Source organism: Apostichopus japonicus, chromosome 9 (assembly GCF_037975245.1).
Source record: "Apostichopus japonicus isolate 1M-3 chromosome 9, ASM3797524v1, whole genome shotgun sequence".
NCBI lineage: Eukaryota > Metazoa > Echinodermata > Holothuroidea > Aspidochirotida > Stichopodidae > Apostichopus > Apostichopus japonicus.
In genome coordinates this window covers 12,511,256-12,530,684 of record NC_092569.1, presented here as the reverse complement: position 1 = coordinate 12,530,684, position 19,429 = coordinate 12,511,256, and the positions used below count along the sequence as shown (strand labels likewise).

Below are 19,429 nucleotides of genomic sequence, written 5' to 3'. Positions count from 1 at the left end.
TGGTTAACTGACTGCACGTTTAATAGCATTACCAGCCACTTCGCCAGCTAACGATATAGTCTTCACCGGAAGATGGGTGTCACTTGTTTTAGAGGGCACGAGGTGTCGTTGGCCGCACCGGCAGAATTTACGTAGCTGCTCATTTTCTCTTATATTATATTTCAAAGCATGTATAATGTATATACGTACATTAAGCAATAATGTACATGATATTTGTGAAGTATACAGCGGATGATGTGTAGTTCCTTGCTTTCTTTTTTTTTTTGCGTGCGGGGGGGGTGAAGGGGGTGACGGGGTATTTGTTCACAATACACCCCATACATTTGATAGGATTATTAATGCAACTCACTGCTTCGTTTTCTTTACTCATTTTAACTAATGCACGTGATATGGCAGTGGTATATAGACGACAATGATTTATCTGATTGTCAGAAACCAAAAAAAAAATTAAAAGATGTGGGGGGGGGGGGCAAAACCTAGCAGGTATTTCGGAATTGAGCATGAAAAGGTACAGGAACAACCTGTCGCACTGAAGCCTCAGTTGATAGACATTCTTTAATTAATTAATTAATTAATTATTACTTTATGAATGTTGCTCGCAGCTGTCTGTTTCCAATCCTATCCTATCCTAGCTATCCTAAGCTATATTCAGAAAATGCAACCAGTCACGGCGTGCAGGCCGAAGATGGCTCACTGGAGGTGATGGGGGGGGGGGTGGGGGCAGGGAGACAAACTTATCTCAATTAACCTTACCGACAAATAATGGGTCTGTGCATTCTTCAGTAACATATCAGACTGGTTTAGTTACACTCTCTGATACACTTCTCCACAAAAGGGCACCTTTCCCATTACAAAAATATGGAAGGGTCCTTTCATCAACAAAAAACACACTTCTCATTTATGGAAAGGTCTCTTCTGATGTTTTTTTTTTCAGTTTTCACAAACCTTGGCTGCATGGAACCCTGTGACCCTGCTCCGCCCCCCCCCACCCCCTGACATTAAACAATCAAAAATCTGAGCTCCACAGCGATAAAAGAGCGATTAAGTTCTTCGTGTTTGTCACAGCTTATGATAAGATACATTAAATGTAGATACATTAGATCACATAAATACATTAGATGATAAGATACATGAAATATCATTAACATAGATACTTTGTTTCGCAGTAATAGATGTAATACATGAAAGGTCGTGACTTGATTTCGTTAAAAGAATTCGGAAAAGTCTTGGACACTGCAAACAAAGTGTGTTATGGGTATAGCCTAAGAGACAGAGGAGAATGCAATAAAAAATGTTACCAGTATTTTACCGAAATCTCAAAACAGAGACGAGCTCTTTCCTCAGATAGCAAAAGAATAACTTCTTAAGTGAAAGAGAAACCGAAGGGTAAGCTACCGTTGGTGAAAGATATTAGCCATAACACGACAGGCATATACTAGGTCCTTTTTGTAGCATTTGTATAGTGCACTACTACACTACTAACAATAGCCTGTTCTATTTCTATAGCACTAAGTTAGGATCAGTTTGCTGTGTAAATATTTACAGCCTATAGGATACAAAGAGTTTAACACGTGTAGGCTGATCTGATTGGGCCATACCACAGGGTCCATTGTTCATCATTTACATCCCAGCCTTGCGTTGTAACTAATGATGGTGTAGGCCTACTGTTTGTAATTGACCTAGCTACCTTTGTTGAGTCATTAATCTTCAGATTCATTATTGTTCCTACGATATCAATTGCCGGAGCAATTGCTTACTATAAGGACTTCCGGTCATAATGTGTGAGATTCAAAAGGTGGCGGGCATTCTACAATTAAGCACAAGTTCCATAACAATAACTGGAACTTGTGGCAACTGTGACTGGTGTGCTTAGTGCTATACAGTACATTGCTACTTTATGTGTGGAAAGAAAGAATTATTTCAATGTTCAATGATTTTACAAAATCTTGGCTAGCCCGAGTCACTTTCCTACATCAATTTTTTTTTTGTCTTAAATCCTAAATCGATTTTACTTGGTGGGAAGTTTGATAAAATCTTTAACCTTATAATAATTTTGGTAAAATATGTCATCTTTCTTTCAAAAATTGAAGAAGACAAGTCCTTCAGTCAATAACATGAATCATTTTCTGAAAGATTATTTTGCTTGGTGCAAAAAATATATACTCTTTCAAGCAACATGACTGAAGATAAATGGGAAAAGTTCTGGCTACCATGGTATAACTTTTTTGCACTTATTAACATTTTGTTGCCTTTATGAAAGGTAACCAAACATTCTTCGATTGTTTTTTGTTATATTTATGTAAAAATATGTTATCATTATTACTAACAAAGCATGTAACTTATGTATCTATGTATGTTTTTATTTGTATTTAATTTTGTCATTCTTGAGAGAAGAAAAATATAAATGAGCACAATAAAAGTCCCTTTCGAGGACGAGGACGATGTAAATGTTAGTGCGGCCATGCCTACCTGTACTTTAGGCCTAACTTTAACTTAAGTATGCAGTTGGCAAACTTGTTCCTGGGAGATGCAACAACTATATGTAAAGGAATCATGTGCGGCTTTCGTAGACTTCCATTGTGTAAGTTTGCCTGACCTTATGCCCACCACATTTGTTATTATGTCAGTTTGTGTTTGGGATACTATGCAAACATTTGATGCAGATATATTTGATCTTAATGGAATGAAGAATTGTTACCAACTACTTAAATCCTGGTAGAGGGTAAATTTGTCAAAGGTACTGATTTTTAAGATGAATGTTTTTTATGGAGAAATTATATCGTTGAACATTGTTTTCCAACACTCCAACACTTGGGCTTTCTTTTTTAATGGTGATGTCCTGTGCGTGAGATGTTTCCTTGTATACATGATATGTCAAGAATCCTACATTATTTTGAGTTGATACATAGCAGAATGGTGTTCCCTGTTGTTTGCAGTGAAGATATCTTGTATAGGAATTGGGGGGGGGGGGAGGTGGGGGGCTTAATGTGCTAAACTTAAAACAAGGCAATTCCAAGTAGCTGACATTTACTTAATATTTGGTGTGGAGCCTTGGGACCATCATCACTATGTTTTCACTGCCATTTTGGGTTTGCTTATTAAATATTGATGATTGGCGTGGCCAAATGAGAATATTTCTGAAATAAGCATGTAAACACAAAATCTGAAAAAATCAATTTATGTTTGAGTTGATACTAGGTATGATTATAACCATTAACCCAAGGGTGGTCCCTGTTGTTTTTGGTGCAGATATCATGCATAGTAATCAGTGGACAGGGCGTAATGTACCACAGGTCTTTTTTCTTATTATGACAGACATAAAATAGAAGGGCCTACAGTGCGTAGCCAGTATGTAGCACTGTAGGCCCGGGCCTACACATTTTTGGCCAAGTTATATTTTTTTTTTTAAAAACACCCATAATTCAAATCCATAAACTTGCTGGACGAGTTTAAGAATCTAGACAGGAAAAACTATTGAAATGAACGTAGCAAGAATATGGCTAAATTAAGTGGCCTATTCTTCTGTCATCTAGGCTGTCATTTCTATCGCGTGCCGTTTCATTCAACACTCTACCCGCCGAAAAAGACTAGGATCCGACCTTGTCAGTTTTTAACATCTAGTTAAGAACCCGTTTACGCAGATAATATTTCAGTTGAGAAACATTCCACAGTCAAATAAGCCTATCGTTGATTAACATACTTTATAGAGCTGCAATAACTTTGTTGCCTGTTGTTGTCACGATCGCCGTCGAAGTTCCTAAACAGCCTTTTCGATACCAACTTCTCTTGGGTTCATTCACGATGTTCTACATCGGCGTCATTTTCATCAAAGTGTAAGTACTTACGCTAACTAGGGTTGAGCCTACATTTCACTATTATTTCTCAACATTCACACATTCATATTTGCGCTTGTAAACTCAGAATTGGGTATCATTACGTACTATTATAGCTCGTTTGTTTTGGGGGTTTAAAAGTGATATTGAATGAGGTGTCTCAAGTTAGCAAGAGGCCAGGGAACCAGAATGAACACTCGGGAAGGGCCGTTTCCGGCCATCTGGGGTTTTGTAAAACCGATGGTGGCGCTCCGCTCAGATAGTCGTGCCTACAACTTTAAAAATCCCGGCTACGCCCCTGGATTATTTGCAAAATATTTCAGAAAAGCCTCAGCGGCCATATGTGTTACTTCTTGGAGAAGGCAAAATACATCCTCAGCAGTTATTTGTGATCATCGAGAGACATGCCCTACCTCAGAGGACATTTATGAAGGCCATTGGTGTGTGCTTCAAATCATTGTATGTGTTTAATCTGGAATTCCAAAAGGCATGCCTTGATGCCTGGGAATTTTACCAAAAAGTTGTTTATGAGTTGCCTGGACTGGTAGTGTAAAGTGCAAGCAGATTCAGGATGTTCGTGCTTACCGTGCCAACATCAAAGACAATGTAACTGCAGTGTAGCAGTCGTCATAGTCAGCATTCCACGTTTCCACATCTCAAAGTTCACTTTGATGTATATCTTCCAGTTTCTGATAATAAAAAAAAGATTATATCCTTTCATTTCGCCACTACTTGTTTTGATTGGTTTGCATGCTAATTCAAATTTAACTATAATAATGAACAAATCACTGTGTATCTAAAGTTTTTGCTTGTTTTAAATTGACTTCAGGAAGAGTTGTTTCTTTGTCATTACATTTTCAGACCAGTCACATCGGATGACTTGAGGGATTGTTGTTATTGTAAGAGTGTTTAGATTCGTTGTGCTTAATACTCAGCCTTATATTAATAAATCCAATCAATGTGATGATTGTGTGCTTACCATGGTGAATGTAACATTTATTACACAAACTGTAACATGAAATTGATATACTGTCATAGCATTCAGTGTCCCAAGAATGCTAATGGTCAGTTTTAATGCAAATATGTTTCATGTCACAAAGTTCACTATTGTTCCATTTTCTTTCAAGATAACTATATCGGTTCATTTCATTCTTCATTCTTTATTTGGTAATGGTTAATTGTTGACTCTTAGTTGAAATTAAACTATCATCTGCAGCAGATTATGAAAATACTGCTTATATATGGGTAGCTACAGGAAAAGTCTATCTTTGTCATTTTCTTCATGGCCGACAGTTGATTATGATTTAACTTTAGCTTTAAAATGATGTTTACTGTAAACGTTAAAGAGGTGGGGTATTTATGTGAAAAGTGAAGAAAAATAATTTCAGTGTTAACTGACTACCACCAAATATTCAAGATCCATCCTCTAACTTGAGGATGTATAAGTATTGATCCATTTTGCTTAATAGTATTGCATCATAATCCTGTCAAAGAGCTGATAGTAAGTTTACCTCGTTGGAACGGTACTACAATGCTCAATTATATACCAGCATGTTTAAGTTGCAAATCTCACAGGACACAGAAGATTAGGTTTTTTGAAATGTTCATGTGATAATGTTTAATGAATGATGATGTATAATTGAAACTAAAGTAACTATGAACAGATCATTTTACGTATCTATGCAAGAAATTTTAGCTACTGCTGCTGGTAGAGTTGTATCTTTGTCAAATTTTGCAATCAGACAGTTGATTATGTTACTTTTTGGGAGCTTTCAAATATTCTTACATGTTAAGGGAGTTGGGTGAAAATTCCTAAGTCGACCATATATATATATATATATATATATATATATATATATATATATATATATATATATATATATATGTATATGTATATGTATATATATATATATGTATATATATATTTATATATATATATATATTTATATATATATATATATATATATCATAATATTCTGTATACGGACGGAGATCCAAGGTGATTTTGGCAGAGTGAAAGACTTGAACAAGTTATATAAAAATTCAGTGTCATTTACATAAAGTGGTAAGTCCCCCCGCCCCCACCTTATGTTGTACTAATTTGAGTGTATTTACACCCTATTATTGAGGATAGCTCCGATTCTTGAAAGACATTTCTGATTGCCCGAGTGGGGAGTTTTTCGGAGGTGGAAGGAGGTTGACGTTGGCTTGAGGTAGACCGAATTGCTAACTTCTTACGTGTTTCCATTGGATGCAATTATACAGAAGTCTGATGTGCGACAAGGTTGGAGAGGGAAGGGGGTGGGGGTTAGGGTTTGGTTTTGAGGTAGTCATGTAAGCTCATTTGGGAAGTGATGAAATGGTGATTTATTTGTTATATATCTAAATGCAATGTACACTATAGGTACAAGAAGAGAGGTCATTGTTCTATAGTACATGCCTGTGCAATATATATATATACATGAAATGAAGAGAAAAAATGGCAAGTAATACTAGAGCCTATATTACTAGCCATGGCCTACTTAGTTTCCTATGGGAGCGATGAGATAACAGAAGTATACCTTAAAATAACAATGCAACTGTAGGGAATCTGCCAAACCAGGTCAGGAAATGACATCGGTTCGTGTGCGTTTATTACAGAATGCAGAGTGTTGATTAGACTGCAAGGATGTAGGTCTGAATATAGTCTAGAACTATAGCAGCTCATTATATAGGTTATACGAAGAAGCCCACACCTGATGAGCAGCTATATGCCACATCGACCAAATACAATCTTCCATAATCAATTCAAAAGGACAGTATTTTCCCTGATAAGCTGGTATCACACTTCAGAGAAAAGAATCACCTTGACCGAACACAATTGAAGGAGAATTTGGTATCAATAGGCCTACTGTTTTGTTCATTTATGGCATACGTATAACAATGTCATAATTCGCGTTCACCTTCAAACTCAGCGGAATGCCTATATACTATAGCTAGCCGCCGATGGATGTTACACCACATTGCAGGCATGATTTGTCAGAAGGCTTTAGTCTAGCATCATTCATTTTATCATCATAGTTAAATTATAATAATGTTCCATCTGGATTCAAACGTTAACAGAAAATTAGTAGTAAGCGAGTCATGTGAACATTCACTGATTGCAACTCCACTTTCTTCGACGACATAGCTATATGACGTTATACTTCTGTTAATACATTTCAGTCGTTCGGATTTTATTTGTCCCATTCGTGGAGCTTATTTTTGATATTGCTTTGATTTATCATCGACCGTTTGCTGACGATGGCAAACACCAAACATATCTTAATTGCTTGTGTCTTGGTTATGTTCTTAACAGTTTCGATAACTTGCTTCGGTTTATTAACGATGGACGGTAAATTATTGTATGACTCAACAATCCCTCTTCAAAGAGATGTTATGTCAAGGGGTTTACAAACGCCTGTCGAAGGTACTGATGTGCAATACCGAGTAGCTATTGTCGCCACTTCGGTCTTTTGGGCAAATCAATTAATACTTCCAAGATTCGTTACTTGCGAACTACGGATTGAAAATTCATCGGTCCGAATTGAAAAAGCTACCTATGAATCTGGTAATACTCAACGAGCAGATGTATTGATTTTCTCGGGAATAATTGGTGACATTGACATTTGGCAGGAACTTGCGAAAAGAAGGCAACATAATCAACTGTGGGTATTTGCAACCGAGGAGAGTGCGTTTACTTCCAGGAAGTTTATTCCACCCATAGAAATGAGTGATATTCATTTTAACATCAGTTCTACGTATCATCCCAAATCAGATATTTATACCCCATATGGAGCTTTCTCTCCCTTCACCGGTGAGGAAAAAACAGCTTTAAAGTTCGAGTCAAATTTCTATCAGAAGGAACATTTGATGGCGTGGGTCTCAAGTCATTGCAGTACCCCAATGTGGAGGAGATCGGATGCCGTACATGATCTTGGAAACTACATACCAATCGACATGTACGGGGATTGTGGTGAAATATCCTGTCCTAAGCAATCTTGGGTGAACTGCACAAGGGTTTTCAGAAAGTACAAATTTATTGCTGCATTCGAAAATAGTTGTTGTGGGGGTTATATTACAGAAAAATTTTGGAATGTTTTCTCTCTCTTTAAAGCTATTCCTGTTGTAATAGGTGCCCCAAAAGTGGATTACGAACGACAGGCTCCGTCTAATTCGTTCATTCACGCTGACGATTTTGATTCGTTGAAGGATTTGGCAGACTATATCCTAAGGGTATCAAAGGATAAAGATCTCTATGATTCATATTTTCAATGGAAAACCAATGGCACAGTGAAATGTAACCCTATTAGAGATATAACATCACTTACAGATTTCGGTGTTTGTAGATTAATCGACTTCCTGGAAGCAAAAAAAAAAGATTTATCAAAGCGAGTCTTCGACCCATATGGGCTAAATTGGCTAGGGGGGTGTAACGAATGTGGACATCACAAATGGATCAAAGATTATTCAAACTTTTTGAAATTTTTGAAATGAAATGTTGGGAGGAGGGTGACAATTTTTATTTTACATATTTTAATGCAGTGATATGAATCATTCAAAATGTTCTGTGAAACAGACAACAGAGCGAGGGATCTTCATTAATTTCCTACGAGGACCATAAACAAACTCATTCGTTGGAACAAAGGGGTCGGTAAGAATAAAACATCACTATAAACTAACTACACCTAGATTGCGCAATCGTATAGGGTGGAAGTTAAGCCTGTTATTGCAAGATTGTGGGGGCGATGTTCCTTTCGCAGTTTCGCGGGTATAAAATTGAATCTTGCTCGCGCCGGAATGGACCCGCAGGGTGCCCATAGAGGACCACTGATATTAAAGTCACTGAATTGTACTTTGTGCACGGATGTGTTGACTATTTGTTTCAATAGGCTAAAGTTCAGCCAGTTACAGGTGACTGGTTTCATCTGTACATGTATATAAACCTTCAAACTATATGTTTTTTGACTGAGGGTATCGGTTAACAGGTGAATAATAGCGCCCATGCAGCTGCTCCGAAATATACGGACAGTGCAATAATAGTCAGTTTTAATTTCAACAGTTTAAATATTTCAACAGTTCCTCGTATCATCTGTGCATGTAGGTGAATCAATTTGTGCTTCATTTTAGTAAAAAAAAGTCATTCATGATGGAAGATTCAGGAATCAAATTCCTTCAATTGCAGCATTTTACTATTTGATAAAATTTCACTATAAGTTATACAGCAGATTGCAGTAAATAATGGCAACATGGTTAAATTCATTGGCAAATGGAATGTTCTAGAGGCATATTGTAACAATGATACTTGAGTTTTTGATTGAATGACTTGTAATTTCCCATAATGTAATGTAATATAAATAACAAGATCATATATGTGTTTTTTTATTTTTTATTGTTGTATGTACTTTGGTTTTTGCATAATGTATACGTTTGCGATTTTTGTTTTAGCTCTCTGTGCACGAGAAAAAAAGTGTAAATAAAAGCCTTGTTTGAGGCACGAAATATTAAAAAATCTGTGTACGTGAAGCAAACTGTTGTAAAATTGTTGACGGACAAAACTGTTGACAAAAACCATACATTGCATGTCCCACTTACACCGGTCTTTTGATCGAATCCAGCAAACACCTCAGAGATCCGTACGTACATCTTTCCGAAGTTCAGAAATACAGAATTCAACTGTATATCGGAATTATTTCATTTACCGTGCTGCAATATTCATACAGTCTGATCATTTAGAACCTTTAAAGGGTGTGAAGACTGGCGAGAAAAGAAACGTCTAATGCCGGTAATCTGACCTAGTTTCGAATGAGGTGTAACAGAAGTGTTAAACACCACCATCGATCCCAGAAAATACACACACAGCTTGCTACCGTCGGTAATTAGACACTAGTGTACAGTCGGTACATACAGCTGCAGTCAATATCCACAGCACAGTGTACAAACGATACAGCGATGGACATCTCAGGTCCAGCTAAAGTTACAAGGTATCATGTTTCATTACGACCTAGCGACACGAACAAAACGTTACTTGCAAGCAACAGAAAGTTAAGTTTTTCAGATGGCCGCACGCGGTTTGGGGCGAGTCTCCAATATAACTTCAGTTCATTGCTTATTCATTTTTATGTGTTATTTTAACCTTGTTAGAATCTTACGCACTAACTATACATATATTTCTAAGCTGTTTTATCAAGCATACATGTTGTTTTCATTTTGATATTAGATGTGTTTGCACTATACACTTTGTTATATAGATATAGTTGCTATGGTTTTTATCACCGAAACCTACGCTGACCTAACGGAAGCACATTGCTTTCCCTGAAAGACAATTAATATCTCGCTTATGCCAGAATGACGTCACAAATTTACAGAAGTGTATACCTTGTGCAGGTGCATACCAGCTTTACTCATGTATTAAAAAAATAACAAAGTAAAGTTCTTCACAGGCTTGTTTGTGAAAGATTAATCGTAACCATACGAAAGCGTTTTAAAAGATAACAGTAGGTAGAATATATTATAATAGGTCAACAAGCAAAAGAAAGAATTGAGTGCAATTTATGTAGCCTATAGTCTGTATAGCCATTCCAATTTCCCTCTGACTGTTCCTATAGAGTGTACTTTCGAGGGAAGGGGTGGGTGGGTGGTTGTGTCACCCTAGTGAATACCAAAAGTCGATCCCAAGTCGGTCCCAAAGTTGTCTCCAATATCAATGAAATTAACAATTATAAAGCAAACATGAAGAAACAGAAACAGAATCATTTCCTCTGGGGTTTTTTTTTTGTGTTTTTTTTTCGGTGTGTTTTCTTACGTTTTCTTTTAATGCTACAATGGTAATGAAGTCGGCTCCTCGTTGCATACTTAAATGTTAAGGTCAATCCATTGTGTATATACCCCTGGGTGACATCTAAAAATTGATATCTCATTTGCTATAATTGAAATGCATTGTAAACACATCATTTGAAGTCTTACAAGCTCCACGATTGCTATAGTGTTATCTTGCAATGATCTGTGCATATTTATGCATATGTGTCCAGAATGTCCCGATCGATGTTATTGACGAAAATGTCAAACACACTAACACAAAAGCTGCTAGACTGAGAGTGCCAAAATAATTTTCTGGGGGGGGGGGGGGGGCTCAGTCATATAAATTATTCCGAGCCACTGGAGATTTACTAACATTGTCAATTGAATATCTCAGTATGGAGGAACGATACCTTAAGTGTATGCTGACATATTATGTATGATGCGAAGATATCGATGACCTTTTAAGGCCCCGTCCGGCTAATATTTTTATAATTGGTATATTACTTCCGTGTGAGATAACCACTCATCCCGAGTGTGTTTTTGTTTCTGAATAACCGTCAAAACGCGTATAAAATGTAGTGGTAAAGGTTAAGTATTACTTAAATTTTTTATTTCCTCAAAATCGAGTGTGAGAGACAAATACTGCACCAATGACACCACTTAAACACCGAAAAAGGAACATTTCGCTACTTTACAATATCTAATTAAAAATAAATCAATTAAAACAGGGAGGAAGTAACCAAACGAAATGAAGCTTTTTAAGAAGTGCAAATGTAATTTTCAGATTTTTTCCGTTATAGACAAACAGTACATCTCTTCTAAACGGTCATTTTCATATATTTGACGTTGTGCAACGTGTGTAAGTCGTCAATATGTTTCTACACTTTCTACGCTCTCCTACGAAGCAGATGTTGGACGCAGCTTTTCAAATATTCCTATTTTGAACATCGTAGGTTACAGTAAATAACTTCACATTCATGTTAACTATTATTTTTCATTTGGATGTTTGGAGTCATTTCATAAGTTCCATTCGAATATCCAAATTTTTTCTCGTATTTTAAAAAGAAACAAAGTCTAACATCATATTTAGCCATGGTATATATATATATATTTATATATATATATGTATATATATATATATATATATATATATATATCATAGACAAGGACATAAACAATTGGTCTAACTTTCTTTTATAAATGATTTCTTTCTGATATGAGCATAATTCATCTCTTTGTAGTTTTAAGATTTTAGTTTTAAGTTGGTGATATTTGATAGACAACTATTGTGTTATTTTGCCGAAAAATGTCGAAATTTCCTCACTTATGAGATTTAAAAACCCTTAACATTTAAGACGAACCTTGCCACTTTCAAAAGAAGGAGTCACAAAACCGACCATCATTACTGGTCTTAGTGACAGCCATAAATCTCTTAAATATTTCCCCAAACAGCTGGGAAAGATGTAATTTGTTTTGGGAGATATCACGAATTTTAATGTGAACGTATTCACACACAATGTTGATGACTTGATCAATTCTAAATATGACATCATCAAGTCACAACGGGCTTCCTACTTTTCTATTTTTCTTTTTTTTTCATTTCAACGATTATATCATGTAATGGTGACTTTGCACATGATCGGACATCTTAACATGACCTAATGATGACATTGATTGCAGGTGTCAATGTTGTTCTAACATTCCACCTTGGAAATGTGAAAGAAAAATAAAGAGAAGTAAAAGGTTTCAGATTTTAGTGACACTGTGACATCATAGTTTTACAAAGAGACAGCTCCCAGACACTTTCAAAGCACGATATATCTCAAAGGTAACAATTAAGATATGGTGCTGTGGCCGATCGGATAAAGGCGTTGGCATTTGAAGCAATGAGGCTTAGCAATCGGGAGGTATCCGGTTTCGTTATCCGGCCGGGTCGGGATTTTTTTTTCCCAAACTGATCTGACACTGAAATTATTTCCTCGATTCTGATTGGCTCTCAGTGAGCACGTGATATACTTTAGTATTCAACATGGATCCCTCCATACTCTGTCGATATCAGTATGATCAACACGAACAAATTCAAGATATTCACATTAGCAACTTTCCAGAATTTTTGGTAGGTATATATGAACGAAAGTATATAGTGTTCTTAACACAATGAAGCAACTATTCCCAACTACTGCGCCCATTATAGGCAGTCATTGGTCGTTTGTTTACTCGCTTGACTCCGCTCTAAACAACACATGTAATGTAGCCTATTGTACTCTGTATAGTATACAACACAATAAAACACAGTGCATTTGTAATTGTATACATGTAGCCGATGTATATATGTACGAGGTGTTTGTGTACATTCGGAGTTGCAATACTTTTAGTTTTATAATCATAAATTCAAAATGTTTTCAGTCAATGAATCATGATAGGCCTAGTCGTATATGCAGTGGCTATGAAGACGGCGAGTGAGTGTGCAAGCCAGTGAGTGTACACAAAAAAAGGCATTTGACGATATATCTGTGTCTTTTGACTTGTTAACTAGTTGTATATAGCTTTATAACCTATACGTACGGAAACACAGATGTTTACCGGCACCATTAGAAGTTATTGTACATGGTGACCTAGTATAGACCTGCATTAACCGTATATACGTATTCGTATTAGTTCGAGAGCTCAAATTCACTAATATAGGTTTTTATCAGGCAATCAGAATCGAGGAAATAATTTCAGCGTCAGTTCGTTTTGGGAAAAAAAATCGCGGCCGGGTCGTAGTTAGGTGAGTTTTTCATCGCAATTCCAAATTTGAGTAACAAATGTTGAATTGGAAGCAACCCGACGTGTAAGTTGTAATCCATTAACCCTGCGGGTTTCTCCCACAATTTGTGGTCGCTTAAGCGTCGTTAAACATAACTGGTGATTATTATAAGATTATTATTATAAGATATTTCTGAGGGGGTGGGTTGTTCTTTAAGAATATCTATGGTGTATAAGCTGATGATGTTGGTTGGGTTTGTCTCCCTCTGTTGCATTCAAACTAGTTTGGATAAAACTGTGGCGCTCTTCAGCTTTAAATTGTATATTATTCCCCAGAGTTGTCAAACCACCAGTGTCGTGTCTGAGCACTCAAAGCTAAATCGATTGAATTAAAGCCTAATGGAATACATCTGTTCAAAATTTAAAATGAAGTTTAATTGCTATACATATGTTCTGCACCAATACATTTGTTTGTATCAGGAATTATCTTATTATTATTATTTTTTTTTGTCACCACAAAATGTTTCTCATTATTGGAAAATCTGTCTTGGGGGGGGGGGGGCACAAACAATTTACGGAGAGGCAACCACTATATGGAGGGTAAAATGCCCGTGTCCTGTAACTTATGCAACTTTTGTAAATATGATGTTGTCACAAATTCGGCACACAGTAGTATGCCCACTGAGTGGACCCCCCCCCCACCCTCTCCCACCCGACGTTTGAGCCAACCTCACGATAGGCCGGCATATAACACTCTAAAAACAAAAGAGTGAAAATTCACTCTAATGGAGTAGATAGAGGGACCACTCTTCAAAGAGTAAATTTCACTCTTTTACAGACTCCTGTACAGAGTGAATTATTTCACTCCATAAAAGAGTGAAATTCACTAAGGTTGAGAGTGAAAAGTCACTCTAAAGGAGTGATGTTATTTATGGTGTTGGTTAAAAGGAACCAGCAATTTTAGTCTAATCTTTGCTGAACAGTTAAAGATGGTGGTATTACAAATCAAGGCATCGCAATGAAGAACTTGCAATTTACACCGGACAGGATTATGGGTTTATCGTTGGAGAGTAACTTTCCCACTCACACGTCGAAATTAACATATTATAAACAACATAATATCTAAAATGTAACAGAATGAAACTACCGAAAGATTGCATGGCATTGTAGCGAAATTGCAAAGAAAGGACATAAAATATGTTCTTACATTTTTGTTGTATATATTTGAATAGGGAACTTAATCAGTAGTTTCAGGCAAATATAAAAGGTCATGGATGAACTACGTATACATATAGAACAACACACAGATGGTGAATGGTATAGACTAGTAATAGTAAACTGATAAAAAATATATATAAAATAAATCTTAAATTAAAAGTTATAAAATATCTGCTTCAGTAACTGACATGTTAATATGTTATAAAAAATAATTTCCATATTCAGCAATCATACAAAAATGTTATCAAAGTAAGCATAAAACATCAAGCACCGGTCATTATGCCTCCTTACCTTCTGTGATGTACAAATCAAACAATAGTTTCAGTCAAGCATAAACTAAATATTAAAGTGCAATGAAAGCCTTACAGTCCTATAAGCTATTCTGGATAAAGGTTTTCTCAAGTGGACCATCAGGTGGGACACAGGTGGGATTGTAAGATACAACTAGTATTAGTAGGATCAAGTTTACAAACGAAGAGGACAAACGAGACTTCTGCAGGCTTTCATTAGATGTTTTCACCGATACCCAACAATGTCGACAAAATCGTATGACATTTTTTATATTCACAGTTTATTAATATGCTTCATAAATACTTATTTTGATGGTGGCAAGTCAAAAAAAAGTAGGATAAAATAGGATTGTTAAGGACAACATAGAAGTTAGAGGAAGGTTCATGAGGTAGGAGTAACTATAATGGAATAAGAAGGAGTCACTTGAAAGCATGTTGATAGTTTATTTAAGGAATGCTGTTATCTATTTTAGTTTGTTTTTATGGTTTATGCTCATATAGCTGGAACATGCTCTTAATTAGGCATATTATTGAGTGATACATTAAATGACCTAACTTGTGAGTGTAACTCATCATGACCACCATATAAATGAGACCTTCAAATAAGTTTTAAAAAAAGTAGATAAAGGTAGAGCAAAGTGCAGATTCAGGATATAATGAAACTTGAATAGCCTGTCAAATGCTACTATTATAGATTCACCAACAGGTATGTTGGTGTATTCACACATAATAAAATACTAACTTGGCCTGCTGGCTGGCCCAAGACTTAATAAGAAAGGGTGAGTGAAGTCCTCAATCTTTTCTGTGCACCACTGACCAACATCGGTTCCAACCTGAAAGTAAAAATAACATTTTTTTTTTATTATTTCAAATTACTATAAAAACAGTTTCAAATTAAGATAAGTGTAATTTCAGGCATTGTAATTTTGATAAGTGGTTGCCATGCCTGCTATAATTCTTGTAAAATAATCCTAGCAGATGTGTTGAGGTGTGGCAAATAGAATCAGCTATATTTACTACCAAACACAATAGCTTATATTTTAGTTTTACATGTTGTTAAAGAGTCACTAGAAGTATAAATCCCTTCATAAAGTTAATACTTTGTTAAGTACTTAACTACAGCAGCTGCTGAACACATGCTGGTAGAATTAGTATGTGAATAACACAAACTACTACATCTTTGTAGCAGTGTAGATAATAGTAATAGTTGTCAATAAGAAAGATATTGATAACAAATACAAAACAATGATCTGTTTGTGAACCTGGAACATCAGTTTGAACTTATTTTGTTTTGAGTTAAACTGATTAAATTTTTCATACAATATACTGCAAATCTTGTCCTTCTCTACCACATTATATTATATTATCTGTTGGGTGCTTTTCTCCTTTGATAGACAAAAGTTTGTTCAGATAAGTAGGCACCAAATTTGGTATGTAGGGTATAAAAGCTGTGAAGAAATTAAACGCTTAATTAACTCGAAATTTGTCATACTGTTTGATCTTGAATTTATCTCCAAAGCTCAGGCCTTGATAATAAATGTTTAAACATTTTCACCAGGCTCAAGCATATACATCCTAGCTGCCACAACCCCCCCCCCCCAACCCATAAAAAAACATCTAAATTGCAAACACATTTGAACCATATAGCTTTGAACAATTATTATATGAACCATTTAAACAAAGAATAATACAAACCAATACAAACTTATTGCAAGTAAGTCATCATTGTCGGTACTTAGACACTAGTGGGTACAGTCGATACATAAAGCTACAGTCAATATCCACAACACAGTGTACATAGCAGCGTGGACATCTCAGGTCTAGATAAAAGATAACAAGATATCACGTTTCGTTACTGTCTGCATTTTGTAGCGACAGGAAGAAAACGTAATTAGCAAGCAACGGAAAGTTAACTTTTCAGATGGCGGCACGCGGTTTTGGGGCGAGTCTCCAATGCCTTTAAGGAACATTGTCTAGTAGCTAAGATGACTCATAATGGGTAATGACATGACTTTCAATTCAATGTATGTCCTCTCACATGGAGCTTTATATATGCAGTGGACACTAATTGGCGTAGCCTCGGAAAAGTGTTGGCCACAGCAAAAGAGATGTGAGAAACATGTTCGCGTAAAGCACATAAAAAATTATTCTGTTTACTTGCAATTACGTTGTGTTGAAACATAATTGCAGATGACCATTGGTATCCATAGCTTATATGTCTCAATACCCGCACAAGGGGAACTATGAAATGTTGACTTTTTAAATATGTGGGAACTATAGCCTGATCCTGACTAAATGGTTAATTGAATAGTCTTCTTGACCTCATGGCATTATGTTGAGAATAAAGCAACTATGATAAAATGTCTGCTATATGGTTCCAATGTACCCTTTGCTTGTACCATCTCCATCTTTATATTTCAGAAAAATGGCACCCAAGAATTTATTTCTTTACACCCTGAGCCACTTTGATGATTTTGCCATTGCCATTTTGATTATAATTTTACTCCCCGTATAGGGAAGAGTTGCTCAAATCCAAGGTTAATCTAGGGAGCAATGACAAGATATGACATTATTGAATTGAATTGAACAATGTATACATCAAATTATATGTAGGCAAACAACATCAGTTGTTAAGGCCCTCGCCCACCCACCCACCCCCCCCCCCCTCCCTTACTGCCTTGTGGGGTCATCGTTGATAATGTCATAAATCTATAGTTACTTCCTTTCTTAGCTAAGCTAGTCATGTGATAACTAGATCATTATACTTACTTTGAGTCCACCTCTATGAGATAAGCGACCATAACTTGCACTGACTTCTTTCTTGATGTTATGGTCACGTGACTATCTTCCATCTCCTCCAACAAAATCTTGCCAAGGTGTCTGTGTTCCGAGATGTTTTGCTTGAAAATCCTGTCAACAAACTAAGTAACAAACTTCACTTAGTGAAACATAAATTTAGTGAATTTAAATTTGCAATTAGTTTAGAATATTCAGTTTTACATTACCCTCAAGACTCTACTCAGTCTATGTGTGTTTTAAATATCCCTCATGTAAACCTGAGTTGTAAAGTCATCAGCCCAAACAGGTGTTTTATTTTGATGAATTTGAAGTTCTCCAGCATCAGGATTACTAACAGCTATTTTATGAAATCTCATTCAACAAGTTTAGCAGTGAACTTGAGTAAGTCTAAGTAGGAATTTTTCTTCAACGACCATCGTCTATTGGAATTTAGTGTGTAAAATGGATCGATGTTTTGACGTGCTAAATAAACGAAGGTTTTCCGTAAGCGGGGCGTATGTTACGAACCTAATCTTTACCCTTGTATGGCCTACTTATAATTTCAGCGTTATACAATAGGTCAGAAATTAAGCACACTAACGCAAGTAAAACCAGGTGGAAAGTTAATTAAATGACTTTGTTGATTGATTGATTGATCATTTGAAAACCCTTTTTTATATTTAATTTAACGGTATGAAGTCTGAATTTAAAGTACATTCCATATCCGAGTTACCTCGATTTGGCCTGATTAATATTGTTACTGGTAGTAGGCTACGGTTAAATTATGAAGGCCTAAGTTATAGTAATGGGTTAGTTTATTATTTTAACAGCATAGGCCTATATGCTAAATGTTCAATAAAGATTAAACCTCACCAGGTCACTTGTACGTTACTTTGTTAGTGTTGCGTTGGACCTAGCCCAAAGCCTACGTTATAAGTTTATATATATATATATTGACAATAACAACATACCCTTGCCTAGTAGCCTACTACAACTACTCATATAGTACATATGGCTAGTATGTGATTATTCGACTTATTAAAGATAGATTGACTTACCTTCAAATAACTGTACAATGTTTTCTCCAAAACCATGACACTCCAACCAGTTTTGGACAGACATCTTCAATTGCCTCAGAAAAATCTCTGCGTGGTTTCGATTGAATTGTCTTTGCGATATTGCATACATTATATTGTAGTATGTTATGTAGGCAATTTATTGCCTGTCAGATAATAGATCAAAAAGAGCGGCAGCATTCGTCAATGTTATTGGCTATTCACATGTCAACATACACATATTATTCACTCCGGGTCAAAGAGTGTACAGAGAAGTAACTAGAGGAACTGAACACCAACAAATTTCGCTCTTATATAGAGTGAATTTTGGCTCTTATGGAATGATAAAATATCACTCTCGGTTAAGAGTGATTTTTTTCACTCTTTTGTGTTTAGAGTGTAGGTGTAACTTATCAGAGAACTGGGTTTGGTTTTTATCATACCAACATTGCCCTACTGAATAGGTGGCGCACTTTGTGTTTTTTTTGTGTGTGTGTGTGTGTGTTTCTAACGTTTCTGTGTACAGGCACGCTTCCAAATTATAGCTAGCGATCCAAACATGGATCGCTAAAATGTTTTCGTTTGGTCGCGAGATGGGGAATTGAAAACCAACAAACATCAGTAAATGGTAGCAAAAGTTTCCAAAGTAAGCTGAGAGTAAACTTCCTGTCTCATAGTGCTCCCCCCC

General features: G+C 36.1%; 1 protein-coding gene across 4 annotated transcripts in view; it reads right to left on the bottom strand.

Annotated features, from left to right (window-relative positions):
- The window catches only part of LOC139974309 (uncharacterized), a 44,563-nt gene extending 25,634 nt beyond the window's left edge, over positions 1–18,929 (bottom strand). Inside the window, exons 1-4 of one of the 4 annotated variants that reach the window (XR_011795439.1) lie at positions 18,745–18,928; positions 17,678–17,829; positions 16,614–16,728; positions 14,545–15,741 (exon numbers count right to left, since the gene is read on the bottom strand). The gene's annotated coding sequence lies outside the window, so the exon portion shown is untranslated. Of the gene's footprint in view, positions 1–14,544; positions 15,742–16,603; positions 16,729–17,677; positions 17,830–18,744 lie in introns of those variants that run through there. The other 3 variants (XR_011795437.1, XR_011795438.1, XR_011795440.1) reach the window with 3 other exon arrangements.
- Positions 18,930–19,429: the final 500 nt, after the last annotated feature.